Here is a 16,470-nt window from a genome sequence, read left to right on the forward strand (position 1 = left end):
ATTCTCATAAAATTTTGGCTAAAATTGATCATTAGGCCTTTTTTAGCTTTGAGAAAAGACTTGACAAATTAATTTGTAAACAATAAATACATTCAATGGTTAAAAAATTGAGCGCATGTTATCTTGAGTTGAAGGTGCCGCAGAGGATTAAACCCACAATGGCCTTCTGGTTACCGTCAGGGATTGTGGCGGGCCGATGTCCACTGAACTCACCGCCATGGGGCACTGGATTGCTTACTTCTGATCTTTTCTCAGTCTCACATCACATGAACACAGCCACTTGCAATCTCCATGGGAAAATAAACAATAATAACTCAAAGTAGGAGAGGTAACTGTGTGGTCAGCACAAAACAATGGACAAGAGTTATTTTTTTTTTAATCAATTAAATTTAAACTTAGACCTCACAAACTTCTATTAAAACTCAAAGTTTGATATAATTTTAAAAGCGATTTTAATATTATTAAATTAAAATTCATTAGTTCTTAAACCTGATATTTACACATAAAAGCTTAAAAGACTTTTTTGTAAGTTTACCCATATTTTATAGTATTTTTTTTTTCAATAAATAAAACACACAGTTAGATGAGTGGTAGGAGTTCAAAAATATTTTTTTTCATGCAATTTTTATTTTCTGACGAGTAAAGTGTAAAATATAAAGGGAGAGAGAGATAGTGCCATTAAAATCTAGACCAAGAACTATAGCTTGGCTTAAATTTGCATTGAATTTTTTCTTCTTTTTTTTCTTTTTTTGTTTTCACTTCACTCAGTCATGTTTCTTCCCTCTTTCTTCTTTACATATCTCAGATTCTTTCCTGTTGAGAAAATGAAACTCCCATAGTCCCATGCCAATGCAGAAGGGAGAGTTCTGATGAAGTAGGTGAGTTTCTTCATCATTGTTAATTTATCAACTCTTATTTTGGTTGGTATCCTCCTAATTTGCACATAGGAATCCAAGTTAATTTCTATTTGTTGCCACCCACCTTTTGGTTGGACATGAATGATGTGAATACATTTAGATTTGATTGGTGTGGATTTTTTTTTCTTCTTTTTTTTTTTTCACGGCAGATATGTTTAAGAACCAGCCGCAAGAACTTGCGCAAAGAAGCTGTTTCAGCCTTCCTTCTTATGCTTGCACTAGAGGACCTGATCATGCACCAAGATTCAAAGCTTCTGTGAACTTCAATGGTGAGATATTTGAAAGCCCAAGTTACTGCACCGCATTGAGACAGGCAGAACATGCAGCTGCTGAAGTAGCCCTCAATGTCCTTTCTTCCAGGGGTCCTTCAAGGTCTTTAACTGCGAGGGTTCTTGTAAGTTTCTTTGGCAGGATAAATTTGATATGTTTTGGTTAGTTTTCCTCTCTAATTGAAGTGATTAAAGTGTACCCATTTATCTTTAATCTGATGACTTTTTTTCCCTTCTTTTTGGAAATCTAATCAAAGGATGAGACTGGAATTTAAAAGAACCTCCTTCAAGAAACTGCACATAGAGCTGGGCTTAACCTCCCTGTATATACCAATGTAAGTTCAGGTCCTGGTAATGTCCCAACTTTTACTTGTACAGTGGAGCTTGCTGGTATGAATTTCACAGGAGAGCCAGCAAAGACACGGAAACAAGCAGAGAAGAATGCCGCAACAGGAGCTTGGTCTGCTTTGACAAGAAGTAAAATTTTCCTTCCCATTTTTGGACTTACTCTCATATTGAAGTACTTGCATGATTAATGTACAATTTTTATGCAGTGCCTAACCTTGATTGCTTGACAAACAAAGAATTAGAGACTCGTGAGGACCAAGATCAAGCAGTTCTGGCAAGGGGCCTCTCAAACTTTAGATTTAAGTATGAATACAGACAAGCAAGAAAGAGGGATCATGGTCAAGCAAGAAGAAGAATGGTGAGGGATTACAGAGACCTTAATGGCTCTGCATCATTTTCCTCCACCACCAATAACTCTCCACAGCATCAACATTGGAATCTCTTGGATCTGTTAATGGATTCTGCCCCAGATAGTTCAATGCAAAAGCAAAGCTCCTTTGAGTCTCTCCTTCCTCCACCCCCACCAAGAACAACTTCAAAGATTTTGCCACCAAAATCATGTAGAGATAATCCATCTCTCTACCAATCAATCAGGGGCATATATCAAACACAACTTAATAGCAAACAAGAAGTTAAAATGCAAGAGATTCCAGTCTCAATGGAAGAACATCAAAAGGATGAGGAAGAATGGCTAGGCGTTATCAAAAAACCAACTGAAAAGGATAGTACAAGTTCTATAAACAGTCCCCATCCCAGGAAACTTGGCACAACCCTGCAGGAATCAACTCACATTAGTAGTAGTAGAATGTATGGGTCTTCAATTGCATCAACTTCTTCAAGAATCCACATGGCTAATCCTATTTACTCTGGAATGTCTCACCCTCACAGGATTGCCCCAGCAGTTCAAATTAGATCAGTTATTCCAGTTTGTGCAACACCACCAGCAGTAGTCAGAACCCCATCAGCATCAGTTATTAGTACTGCATCATCATCATCATCATCTACCAGATCCAAGCCCACACAAACAGGAGAAGAGCATAAGCACAGGTATCAATGCTCAACAAGACAGAATTTGTAACACCTCTTACCCGATCTACAGTGTAGCCGAGCAAAACAATGTCATATTCTGTGCCAAAGCACTTAATCTTAAATCAATTTAATTCTATCATAATTTAATTAAGGAAATTTTAAATGGAATCTGTAACAGTTTTCTCGTATTATTAATGTTGACCCCGTGTAGTTCAAAATGAACATTAATTTTGATGATGACAAAACTCAAATAGAATCTATATAACTAAATTTTAAGTGATGTGTAGATTCTCTTTCTTATTCATGAAAAATCTTTGAAGTTGCATTTAAGGACGAAGAACACTCAAAGGCATCTCAAGATGAATCAAAGTTGAGAAAGAACAAGATCATGAAAGTTAAAACTCAAAGTAAAGGTATGAAAATCATAAAGTTAGAAATTAAGTCTTAGGACTTGTGTAAAAAGAATAGATGAAAGTTTTAGTCAAATGGAGCTCAAAATTAAATTTTTCTTTCAATTACTTTATAAAATTTTCTCTCATCATGACCTTAAATATTGCTATTGGAATATATATATTTTTTAAGGTCTAAATTAGATTTTTAAATATTACAATTTGAAACAGACATCTGGTAAATTAGTTTGCTAACTTGTTTGCTAAAATATTAGTTTGCTAATGTGTTTGCTAAAATATTAGTTTGCTAACTTGTTTATTACTGTCGCCAAAATTTTATTAGTTTGCTAAATGATCAGAGTTGCTCAACTTTGTACAAAAAGACAAAATAGCGGTTATTTTGCCTAGAACAGAGTGTATAACGTTCCAAAAAGGTTTCAAATAGTTTAAAATGATTTGGAACTATAAATACACCTTCTTTACTTCATTTTACACTTGATGAAAGCTCACAATTGCACTCCAATATTGATTTTTCATTTATTGCTTTCTTTCAAGAGCTTTAAAGTGTTTGAGCTACCATTGGCAAATCAACTCATCTCTTCTTTATAGTTTGATTTGTATTGAGATAGAGTGAGTATTAAAGCATTAAATTGAATTTAAGAGAGGTTGTACAAGTACCTATTGAAGCTTAAGAGTGTGAGAGCTTGAGATAGCACTTGTCAAGGGTTCAAGCTACCTTGGTAAAAGCTTGGTGTTGAAAAAGTTGTAAAGGGCTTTTGGTCTCTTGCCTTTAAAAGAGCAAATAGTGGAGAGAAGACTCAAAGAGGGTTCTTTGAGAGAGTGGATGTAGGCTAGTTAAGCCGAACCACTATAAAAATCATTGTGTTTGATTTCTCTAACCTTAATCTTTTTATTTTTGTGTAATTTAATTTCTATGCATGATATTGAATGTTGATTGAATAGATTAAGTTGATATACTTGAGGATATATTGAGTAAGTTGAGAAATTAATTGAATATTTTGTGATGCATGTTATGTCAAACATTGCTATAAATATTGATTGAAGCTTGAATTGCAATTTAGAGACACATTATTGAAACACATATCACTTTCACTATATATAAAGAAGCACCTAGTTGAACAAAGCCATAATTTTTCATTAGGCTATAAGTAAGGGCCAAAAAATTGTTTAAGTCCAATTCACCCCCCCTCTTGGACTGTTTTGGGACAACAAATTGGTATCAGAGCTTGTCTCTCTTGCTTAAGGTGTCACAACCTTGGAGTGATCCCCAATGGCTGGTTCATCTAGCAACATTACCGGTATACCCGCACCACTAGCAGAAGGCTACTCAATTACTAGACCACCACTCTTCAATGGCACTAATTACTCATTTTGGAAAGTGAGAATGAGAAATTTCATACAATCTGTAGATATTGATGCATGGAGAATTATTAAAAATGATCCACATGTTCCTCAAAAGAATGGTCAAGGAAATACTAAAGTTCCTAAAAATGAAGATGAATATAATGACAATGATTAGAAGAAAATTTCTGTAAATGCTAAAGCTATTAATATTTTCATTGCTCACTTGACCTTAATGAATACAATCGTGTTTTAGGATGTCAATCTGCCAAGGAAATTTGGGAAAAGCTTGAGGTCACTTATGAAGGAATGGATGTCGTCAAGGAGTCCAAAGCAAACCTTCTTATCCGAGATTATGAGCTATTCGAAATGAAGCCAAGAGAATCAATTGCGGATATGAGTACAAGGTTTACCGATCTTGTCAATCTTCTCAAAGCACTTGGTAAAAGATTTAAGGAAGCTGAACTTGTAAAGAAGATTCTTAGATCACTTCCAAAATCTTGGGAAGCAAAGACTATAGTTATCCAAGATACCAAGGATTTTAAAACATTCACCTATGACGAACTCATTGGATCTCTCATTACACATGAGATGGTATATAAGAAAGATGAAGTTGAAAATAAGCAAAAGAAGAAGAAAAGCATTGCTCTCAAGTCAAATAAGGATGAAGATAAGAAGAAAGGAGTTGTATTTAAAGTTGACTCAAGTGACAACTTAAATGCTTCAAGTGATGATGATGATGATGAAATGGCTATGCTTGCAAGAAAATTCAAAAGAGCTTTCAAGAAGGGAGGAAGTAAATACAAGAAATTCCTGAAAAAGTATACTCCCAAGGATAAACGTTTCAAGGATCCAAAAGAAGAAGTTGTATGTTATAAGTATCACAAACCAGGACATATCAAGCCCAAATGTCCATTGCTCAAAAAGAAGAAAGGAAAAAAAGACAGGAGCAAGAAGGCTATCAAAGTAGTATGGAGCAACAGTGAAAAATCTTCAAATGATAAATCAAGTGACCAGGAGACTGCTCACCCTTGTATGATGGCATTTGAAGAGAAAGTCGAAAGTTCACAAAAGGAAGAAGAAAGTGATAATGAGGTAAACTCTCTTGAATCTCCTAATGTAGAGGAACTTGAACTTGCATTTGCTAAAGTATATGATGAGTATAGAAACTATAAGAGAAAGTGCACTAAAATGAATTTAGAAATTGAATCATTGAGATCACAAAATATTGCCATGTCCAATGTGTATAAGGAAAATGCATTTTACAAAGGACAAATTGCTTTGTTTAAAGAGCTAGATTTGGAGTTAAAAAAATCAAAAGAAACTTATGAAAAGCTCATTGAGAAAAATAAGGTTCTTGAAGCTAAAATAGAATCTTTGACAAATGATTTAGCAAAATTTACAAAAGGAAAAGAAACTCTAGATGTACTTCTTGGAAACCAAAGAATTTCAAATGAAAAATATGGAATTGGTTTTGATGGTTTCATGAACTATGGTAAATACAAAAATCATTTCATTAAAGCATCTACATTCTCCTTGCCTAATGTCACATGTTATTATTGCAATAAAAGAGGTCATATGATTAGTTCTTGTGCACTTAGGAAGGGTCTCCTTAAGGTAAAGAAGGTATGGGTGCCAAAGGGAACCTTACCTAAAGTCACTAACCCCCAAGGACCCAAAGTTGCTTGGGTACCTAAAGCTAAATGATTAAATTTCAGGTTTGTTTCAAAAGGATGAAGGAAAGTGAAAAATGGTATATAGATAGTGGTTGTTCAAAGCACATGATCGGTGAAAAGGATAAGTTTTCAAAAATCACAATGGTAGATGGAGGACATGTGAAATTTGGAGATAAAGGAAAAGGAAAAATAATTGAAAATGATACAATTGGAACCAAACCTTGCATTGAAGATGTGTCACTTGTTGAAGGTTTGAAATACATCTTGCTAAGTATAAGCCAACTTTGTGATAAAGGTTTTGAGGTAAAGTTCACTTCTTCTCTTTGTACAATCAATAACTTAGATAATGACACATTGTTCATTGCCAATAGTGTAACACCCTCCCTGTAGCAACTCCGTACATTCTATTGTTCCGGTGACCTGTGTAGGTCCGGACAGTTAGAACGTCTGGAAAAAAAAATATTTAAACTAAAGTGAGGAATCATAATTAACTCAAATATTAATAAGAAAAATTTAGGAAAAATTTTAGAAATAAAATACAACCAAGTTAAATGAGCCGGTGCCCTAGCGATGGATAACCCAATGGGAAGTTGCGGTACTTGTAACTAGGAGTCCTAGACCCGAGAGAAAATTCATAAAATAATTTTTGAGACTCCAGAGAAGAGTCATTGAGGTTTCTATGGCATTAGAATGCCAAGAAAATGCTTAGAAAAAATTTTCAATCGGTACAGACAATTTTAGTCTGTTAAGCCAAACGGAGGGCATTTTGATCATTTCGTCTTCAGAGATGATTTTTGGCCGACTTGTCCAGTTAAGTAAATAATTATTATGACATAAAATATGAATAAATATTTCTAAAAATTAAATTGAAAATGAGTAGAAAAGAAAAGGAAAGAAAAATGAAAGAAATAGGGAATTATGACATCATATGATGTCATTAAAAGTGCTTCCACCAATCACAATTGAACAAGCTATTAAAAACCAATTAAAAAGAGATAAAATGAGGTAAAAATAAACAAAAAACAATCTGTTTCTTCCCCAAAACCAGACCAGCTGTAAACCTTACCCTAACCCAACCTCCATGGAAGCTTGAGTAAGCTCCCAAATCTTACTGCATTTCACCTTAAAACCACAACCTTGCTTCGCAAAAAATTGATCTTACAACTTAAACATCCTCTAGCCAGCAAAAAGAAGAAGAAAGAAGGAAGTTTTGGAGACTTGGAATAGTTAGCAAAAGAGGTTGGTGTCCAAATCTTTGATTCTTTCTTTTAAATTTTTGTTAGAATGCAAATTTGAGCTAGGATATGTGTAAGTTCATTGAAGATAAACATGTTAAGGTGTTACCCTATTTTTGGCAGCCATGGATTTGTTGTGGTCTTGATGGTTTCTTTGGATTAAATGAGTGAATGGGCTACCCTTGATATGATTATATCACTCAAAACATTAGTTTATGAGTTTAGTGCAAGAAAATGTAACTTTGGAATGTTAGGATTAGAGTTTGAAACTCAAATATGTGAGTAGATATAATTGGACACAAAATGATGTTGTAATGATTAATTAGTAACCATTTGAATGTGTGTGAGGAGGAATTGAAGTGAGTAAGGATAACCAAGTTGACCTTAGGCATGCTGCCCTTGGTGACCTGCAGGACTGGTTGTGAGTCCAATAGGTTTGGGCAGCCATAAATGGAGTTGTATAAGTTTAATTGGTGCAAGGCCAATTGGACATTAAACTAGACACATAATGGCACCACTTTAGTGTAGAAACCCTACCTAGAAAACCAAACTAAGTTGACTTAAAAATTGCCCTAATCCGGATGACTTGCATTCTGCCTGGGCAAAATGACCAAATGAATAGTGTTTATTCATTTGGTCATAACTCAGTGTAGAAAGGTCCAATTGACCTGAAATTTTACCAACAGAAATCTGAGACATAAACCTACAACTTTCATGAGAAACAAAATCCAAATTTTGATCATAACATATTCAAAAATTGACCTGCAGTCAGTGCACAAAACCTGCAGAATTGGTTCTGCCCAGAAAATCTGAAAATTTGGCAATCCGGCCAGTTATGGTATTTAGGTCATAACTTGAGCTACAAAACTCTAAATGGAGTGATTCAAAAAAAGAAATGTAACTAGACACAATAAGGAACAACTTTCATGAAGACAATTTTGCTAAATTCCTACTGTACAAATGACCAATAGAACAATAAATATGAGGCTTGAAATCTGAAAATTTTGAATAACTAACGCTAAGCTTAGAAATGGTATTGGCAACCAATACCAACAATTTTAAAATGCAAAATGTGGTATATTGGGAGTATTAGAACCAATGTACCTATTATCTATGCAAAAGTCAACATTTTAGTTGACTAATGAAATGAATAGTAACATCTAAACTTAAATTTCAAGAATTGTACAATTTAAAAGTATAACATGCCCTAGTACACCTAGTAAGATTGGTTTGGATAGTTTGACATGCCAATAGGGTTCAGTTAGCAGTACTGCACATGGCATTATGCCATTCTGTGATTTTATGGCTTTTAGCCATTCTGTCATTATATTGATACTTGGCCTTATGCCTAATGTTATTACAGCTTATTATTTGTTTTATTACGCACTGGGAGATACATATGTAACCAATGGTATGACAGCCCGAGGTACTTGATACCTAGTGCCAATTTACCCGTTTATCCAGTCCAATCATTCAGTATAAGTTACTTGGGCAACCAAAAATGAAAGTAAATAAATTTAATGAAATTATGAATATAACAAGTACAAAATAAATAAGATTACTAAAAATGATCGAAAAATTATCGGCATAAGATATCAGAATATGCACTGCATATTTATTTTCTGTTATTTCTTTTTTTATTCTATTATTAGCACCACTAAGCATTATTACTTAGCGCGTTGCTTTTTGCCACGCGTAGATTCTGGAGAGACCGACCGAGAGCCCAGTAGACCACAGACTGGGTGAGACCTTCTGCAGCTTTGCATAGTATCCGTGTCACCTCACCGTCATTAGTGCATTGATAGGACACTAGGTTGTATTTTGATATTTTGTAATTAACTTTTATTTTCTCGTGTGTAATTAAGACTTATGTAATGTATTTTGATATTGATATAAATAGTGAAAATTGTGTTTATGAATGAAAAAGCGAATATTTATTTATGATTTGTACATGAATATCTTATGAAATGAATGAATGAGAATTGGGAGTATATTTGAGAAATATTGAGATTTTGTTGATGAAATGGAGTTTGGGATTGATTGAGAATTTTGGAACTGTTTTTCTCAAGTTCTGAAGAACAGTTTTCTCTATTTTTATCCGGTACTCTGTCAGATTTTCTATAAAATTTGCGAAACCTCAATTACATTATAATTTCAATAAATGACTTAAATGAATTATATTTCACAAATTGTACTTCATAACTATGAAAAAAAATAAATTAGGAAGAATAAAAATGATTGAATTAAAATAGGGTGTTCCGGTACACTGCGTGGCATATCTTACTCGGCTATACTGTAGACGGGTAAGGGGTGTCACAAATAGATCTAATAATGTTTACTTGCTTGACATGAATAACTTTGAAACTAATCATGGTACATGTCTAGTATCTTTTGATAATTCTAGTTATTTATAGCATAGAAGATTAGGACATGCAAGCATGCATACACTCTCAAAATTATCCAAGAAAGAACTTGTTAAAGGTCTTCCAAAGATTAACTATGAAAATGAATTTCAATGTAGGGCATGTGCATTAGGAAAGCATACTAGAGCATATTTTAAATCTAAAAATATTGTTTCTACCACTAGGCCATTAGAATTGTTTCATCTTGATTTGTTTGGACTCGTGTCTCTTGCTAGTCTTGGTGGGAAGACACATGCCTTAGTTATTATTGATCACTATTCAAGATATACATGGACATTCTTTCTTGCTCACAAAGATGAAACTTTTGAGAAATTCACATCTTTTAGTAAAATGGTTCAAAATGAAAAAAGGTTTTTGCATCACATCTATAAGGAGTGATCATGGAACTGAATTTGAAAATTATTTATTTGAGAAATATTGTGATGAACATGGAATCAACTATAATTTTTCAGCTCCTAGAACACCACAACAAAATGGGGTTGTAGAAAGAAAAAATAGGACTTTGCAAGAAATGACTAGAACCATGTTGAATGAAAATAATTTGCCAAAGTATTTTTGGGCTAAAGCTATTAATTCTTCTTGCTATGAGCTTTGAAAAAGGAAGAAAACCAAATATTTCATATTTCAGAGCATTTGGATATAAGTGTTATATCTTAAATAACAAGAAGGATAACTTGAAGAAATTTGATGCTAAATCCGATGAAGGAATCTTTCTTGGGTATTCAACAAAGAGTAAAGCATATAGGGTGTTTAATAGAAGAACATTAGTTATTGAGGAAACTATTCATGTTTTGTTTGATTAGGCTAACCCTTCTATTAGAAGGAAAGATGTTTTTGATGATAATAATGAGCAGGTATTTGGAAAAGATAATGTAAAATCAAGTCAAGAAATGGAACAAATTGATGACAAAGATGAAGAAACTCAAGGGGATACCACAATAGATGTCTATAATGCCAACAATGATCAATCAATAAAGAAATGTCAAATTTGGAAGAATTACAAGTGAATGAACCCCGACATGAAGATTTACCTAAAGAATAGAGATTCCATAGAAATCATCCCCATGAAGACATCATTGATGATCCATCTCAAAGGATGATGACTAGAGCACAATTGAGAAAATATTTTGGTAATGTTGCCTTTGTTTCACAAATTGAACCTAATTGTTTTGAAGAAGCTCAAAATGATAAAAGTTGGATTCTTGCCATGCAATAAGAACTCAATCAATTTAAGAGAAACAACGTTTGGAATTTAGTGCCTAAACTAAAAAATCATTCAATTATTGGTACTAAATGGGTTTTCAGAAACAAAATGGATGAAAAAGGCAATGTTGTTAGAAACAAAGCTAGACTAGTGGCTCAAGGCTACAACCAAGAAAAAGGTATTAATTTTGATTAAACCTTTGCTCCGGTTGCTAGAATTGAAGCTATTAGAATGTTGTGTGCCTTTGCATGTTACAAGGATTTTATGCTTTATCAAATGGATGTCAAGAGTGAATTTTTAAATGGTTATATTGATGAGGAAGTGTACGTTGCACAACCTCCGGGTTTTGAAAATCATGAGCATCCAAATCATGTTTATAAACTTACTAAACCTTTATATGGTTTAAAATAAACTCCTAGAGCATGGTATGAAAGGCTTAGTAAATTCATTTTACAAAATGATTTCCAAAGAGGCAAAGTGGACACAACACTTTTATTAAGAAGCATCATAATGATATGCTAATTGTGCAAATATATGTTGATAATATAATTTTTGGTGCTAGTAAAGAATCTCTTCACAAGAAATTTTCTAAGATTATGCAGAATGAATTTGGATGAGCATGATAGGGGAGCTCACATTCTTCCTTGGACTTCAAATTAAGCAAATGAAAGATGGCATCTTCATAAATCAATCAAAGTACATCAAGGATATATTGAAGAAATTTAAAATGGAAGATTTGAAGAGCATGAGCACTTCTATGAGTTCATCAATTAAAATGGACAATGATAAAAAAAGGTAAAGAAGTAGATACAAATCTTTATAGAGGTATGATTGGCTCTCTTTTATATCTTACTGCTTCTAGACCAGACATACATTTTAGTGTTTACTTGTATGCAAGATTTCAATCATGTCCAAAAGAATCCCATCTAAGTGCAGTTAAAAGAATCTTCAAATACCTCATTGGCACACACTTAATTGGTTTATAGTATCCAAAATGTAAATCATTCAATCTTGTAGGTTATATTGATTCAGATTTTGCAGGAAGTAGATTGGATAGAAAAAGTACCTCAGGTACCTGTCAATTTCTTGGTCTTGCACTAGTTTGTTAGCACAATAAGAAATAAACTTCAGTAGCTCTGTCAACAGCTGAGGTTGAATATATAGCTACCGGTAGCTGTGTTGCTCAAATTTTATGGATGAAACAACAATTGAAAGATTTTGGTTTAAAATATAATCTTGTTCCAATTAGGTGTGACAACACAAGTGCCATAAACTTAATAAAAAATCCAGTCCAACATTTAAGAACAAAACATATCGAGATCAGACATCATTTTATTAGAGATCATGTTCAAAATGGAGATATCAAAATTGAATTTGTTACTTCTGAAAATAAACTTGTAGATATTTTTACAAAACCACTCAATGAGGAAACTTTTTACAAAATTAGAAGGAAAATTGGCATGAGTGAACCACTTGCTTGAAATTCAATTCATATAGATTTGATATATCTGCATATTATCTAATGTGTGAGTAATTTGCTGTGATATTAGTTTACTAAGAAAACTCTAAATAATAGTAGTTAACTTATTTTTGTACTCATGAAATTAGTTTACTAAGTTGTATGCTACTGTTGCGTGCCTAAACTTAGTTTACTGTATATATATATATATATATATATATATATATATACACACATTTGAAATAAAAAAAAATTCAAATAAGGTACACTAGAAGAGGGAAAGCGTGTGACTCAAGAAATCTTATCCACTGTTATACGAAACCGTCACCTATCAATACTCTTTTTTTTTTTCGCCATACCAACTCTCTCTCTCCTCTGCATTGGTTTATGGTATTACTTTTACCAATTTTCTTGTCATTAACACTGACCCATATTCATCAGAGCGCCTATCTCACTCTCTAATCATCAATTAAAATTCTAATCTCTCATTCATTCCTCACTGCGCCAGAACCCATTTTAAATCCCCAATTCTTCATCGCCTCTGGTTCACCATCTATGGCTCGCACCAAACGAAAAACCCTTGCTGCTGCTGCCTCGCCGTCCTCTTCTTCATCTGAAGAACTCCCTGTTGCCGCATTAAAGAAGAAATTGAAGGAAAAGAAGAAAATACCAAAAACTGAATCCACCAGTGTATCCTCCGACCCATCTAAGGAAGTCGAACCTGCTATGACGACACCAGAAAAGAAAAAGGGGAGGAAAATGCGTGGGATTGATATTCAACGCAAAAAGAGTGCTGCAAAATCATCGGGCTCTGTTATTGACAAAGCGCTTCTCAACTGTAAGTTCATTAAACGGGATAATTTTGATCAGGTTGATTTTCAATTTAAGAAACTCTTTGAATTTCAAGAATGGATGAATGTTTGTGAATGCACTGATGTTTACTACCCTAGACTAGTCCAAGAATTCTATAGAACTTTAAAAATAGTTGATGAAAAAAACAGATTTGAGGTCTCTTTGAATGACAGAGAATATGATATTTCTGTTGAGTTGATTGCTAAAGCCTTAAAATTGCCAAATGATGGAAATAGAATCTCTACTCATAGAGATGTTGCTAGAGTTCCAGGTTTTAATCTGACTGAATTTGAAAGTGAAGTTTTTCTTACCAATACTGCCACTAGTGAAAAATTCACTAGCACTAAAGCCTTTTAGCACATTAAGATTATTCACAGTATGGTGAATTATATATTTTGTCATAAATCTAGCAGCTATGGATATTTGAGTTACTTGGATATGTGCATCATGTGGCATACTGTTAACAGAGTAAGAATGAATTTGGCATGTCTGATTTTCAAGAATATGTGTAAAGCTTATGGGATTGGTAAATTACCCTATGCACACCTCTTAACTGCCTTGTTTAGAGAATTAGAGATAAATGTCTCTAAGGAGAGTTCTAGGGCAGATTTAATGGTGCTTAGAGAAATTCATTCTGATATTGATAGAAGAAAGAAACATTTTGAAAAAGGTGGATCTTCTAAAGCTAAAGTTAATTCAGATTCCCAAAGTGAGATTATGAGTGAGCTTCAAGGGCTAAGAACATTTATTAATGAGAAATTCAATACATCAAATCAGTCTATTGAACTTCTGAGAAAATTTGTGGATATTGTTGATTACAAAGTAAGTGAATTAGTGCTCATACAAGTAATTGAGATTGGAAATCAATTGAATAAAATTGAACATAGAACTAGATGATCCTGAGATTGGTTATTAAAGAACCTGAGACCACACCTTAAAGAGATTGGAAAGCCATTGCATATGAACATGAGATTGAATAACCATGAGATCGGATATACATCGAAACTTTGAGACGTTTGAGTGATTGGGAATATTATAGAGTTTGGAAAGGTGACTTGAGATCGGACCGTAATTGAAGTAACTTATTAAGATTGGGTAATGTTTACACCAGAAATCTATTCAAAAAAAGACCATTTTCATGAATTTTAAAATTGCATTACAACTTTTACAAATTGTGAATTCAATAGTCGGCCAAAATATGATGACTACACAAAGTAGTGATGAAAAATAATATCTAGAGACTACTCGAATGGGTTGCATGAGATAATGCGTTGTCGTTTTAATTTATTTTGGAATTAGATATTTTATTTTATAATATTTAAAAGAAAATTTACTATTAGTTAATCATTGTCGCATGGATTACTTATAATATAATTTAATATTTATTTTATTTATATTTTATATTTTAAAATTATATTATAAAATTTTATTAATGATAAAATTCTAAATTAATTATAATTTTATTTTAAGGATTAATAAATAAAATTTTTAAATAGCATTTGATATAATTTTATTTTTAATAAAAGATACGAAACTTTATGCTATTAGATTTAATTTTTAAATTTTATAAATAATTTTTTAGTGAATAATTATTTAAATATATTAATACAATTTTTAAGAGAACAAATCACCACTTTTTAGTCTAATAAAAACTATTAAAAAAACTATTGATTTCTAGTATATATAATACGAAGAACAAAATTTTTTTAATGCTTGAAATTTTAAACTTAAGAGTTTCAAAATTTTTAAAAAATATAGTTAAAAGGAAGATTTTTTTTTTTTTTGGTTTGAGATAAAATTTTAATAGTTAAAATTTGAAAATGCTTAGATTAAAAAAAAATGTTTAATATAATAAATTAATTTTTTATATAAAAAATATAAAAATAAAAACAATGAAAAAATTGTGCCAGATGGCAATTTTTTGAGCTGCTTTATTAGTTTAGATAATATAATCTTGTAAATCAAATTTTAAGGTTGACACACACACATATATATATATATATATATATATATATATATTCAAAAATTATTCTGTTTATTTTATAGAAAATAATTTATATAAAAAATATTTTTTATTATTTGATTGTAATGTTAAATTAATAATGTATATTTATTTTATTTATGTATAAATGTGTACAAATTTTAATAAAATTATTAGAGTTTAGAAAACAAAAAATATTTTTTTAAAAATAAAAATTATTTTCTTAAAAAATAACTTAATTTTCTCTTTAATCAAAAAAATATTTTTTATTAATTAATTTTTTTAAATGTCCAAAAATTAAAAAATATAAATATTTTTTAAAAAATATTTTCTGTAAAATAAATGAAGTTTAGATAAAATTATTTTTGTTATTAAATTAATGCATCACTAAGTTTCTTGCTCTTGAAATGGTCATTTAATTGTTCCAGAAAAAAAAAATGGTGTGGACAAAAATTTAGCGCCTCTTTCTTAAAAAATGATTAACAAAAAAGTAGCGCCGTTGCCGGGGATCGAACCCGGGTCACCCGCGTGACAGGCGGGAATACTCACCACTATACTACAACGACTGGATGATAAGCTTTGGCTGGGCAATATAATAAAAGAATATTTATGCAAATATTTTTATCATTTCGAAATTTTCTATAACATTATTATTTACTTAAAATTACCTTCATCACATAATATTATATTATATTAGTATAATATTCATAATTTTTTAAAAAATCTCTAATTTTTTTTCATTCATTCAAAAAACTTTTATATAAATATTAACAAGAATAGAAAAAAGGAGTTATTTAGAAAAAAAAAATAATATATTTTTTTTAATATAATAGGTGTGGATATATGAATAAGGGATATTGGCTTATATAAGTGAGTGAATCTATGGAGGGGCATTATTGACTAACTATATTTTTGAAATAGTCCTTTTTTAATTTAATGTAAGGCAATGAAAATGATATTAATACTATTGAATTAAACTCTTTGATATAAATAATATTCTTCTAAATTGTTTCATATTTTATTTCATTTAGAATAAAATTATTTATAAAAAAATTTAATTGAATTATTATGTAATCATAATTATTTTTATTTTTTTTAAGCATAATCTTTTTAAATAAAAAAATTTAATTCTTCCATTTAAAATACGACTTCATTTAAAATAAATTATTTACAATAAAAGAATTTAATTAAATTTTTATATAATTATATTTGATTTTTATTTTTTTAAAATAATTTTTTAAAATTAAAAGAATTAAAATTTTTAATTCTAAATAAAAGAATTAATTAAGAAGAAATAAATTAAATTAAATTATCATAAAATCCTAA

At 31.3% G+C, this 16,470-nt stretch overlaps 1 non-coding gene and 1 pseudogene across 1 annotated transcript; one reads left to right on the forward strand and one right to left on the reverse strand.

Annotated features, from left to right (window-relative positions):
• Positions 1 to 1,068: 1,068 nt before the first annotated feature.
• On the forward strand, positions 1,069 to 2,763 carry LOC110646736 (double-stranded RNA-binding protein 3-like; annotated as a pseudogene).
• Positions 2,764 to 15,638: 12,875 nt separating this feature from the next.
• TRNAD-GUC (transfer RNA aspartic acid (anticodon GUC)) lies at positions 15,639 to 15,710 on the reverse strand. The gene has a single exon. It is a non-coding gene; the product is annotated as a tRNA-Asp (tRNA).
• Positions 15,711 to 16,470: the final 760 nt, after the last annotated feature.

Source organism: Hevea brasiliensis, chromosome 1 (genome assembly GCF_030052815.1).
Source record: "Hevea brasiliensis isolate MT/VB/25A 57/8 chromosome 1, ASM3005281v1, whole genome shotgun sequence".
Lineage (NCBI taxonomy): Eukaryota > Viridiplantae > Streptophyta > Magnoliopsida > Malpighiales > Euphorbiaceae > Hevea > Hevea brasiliensis.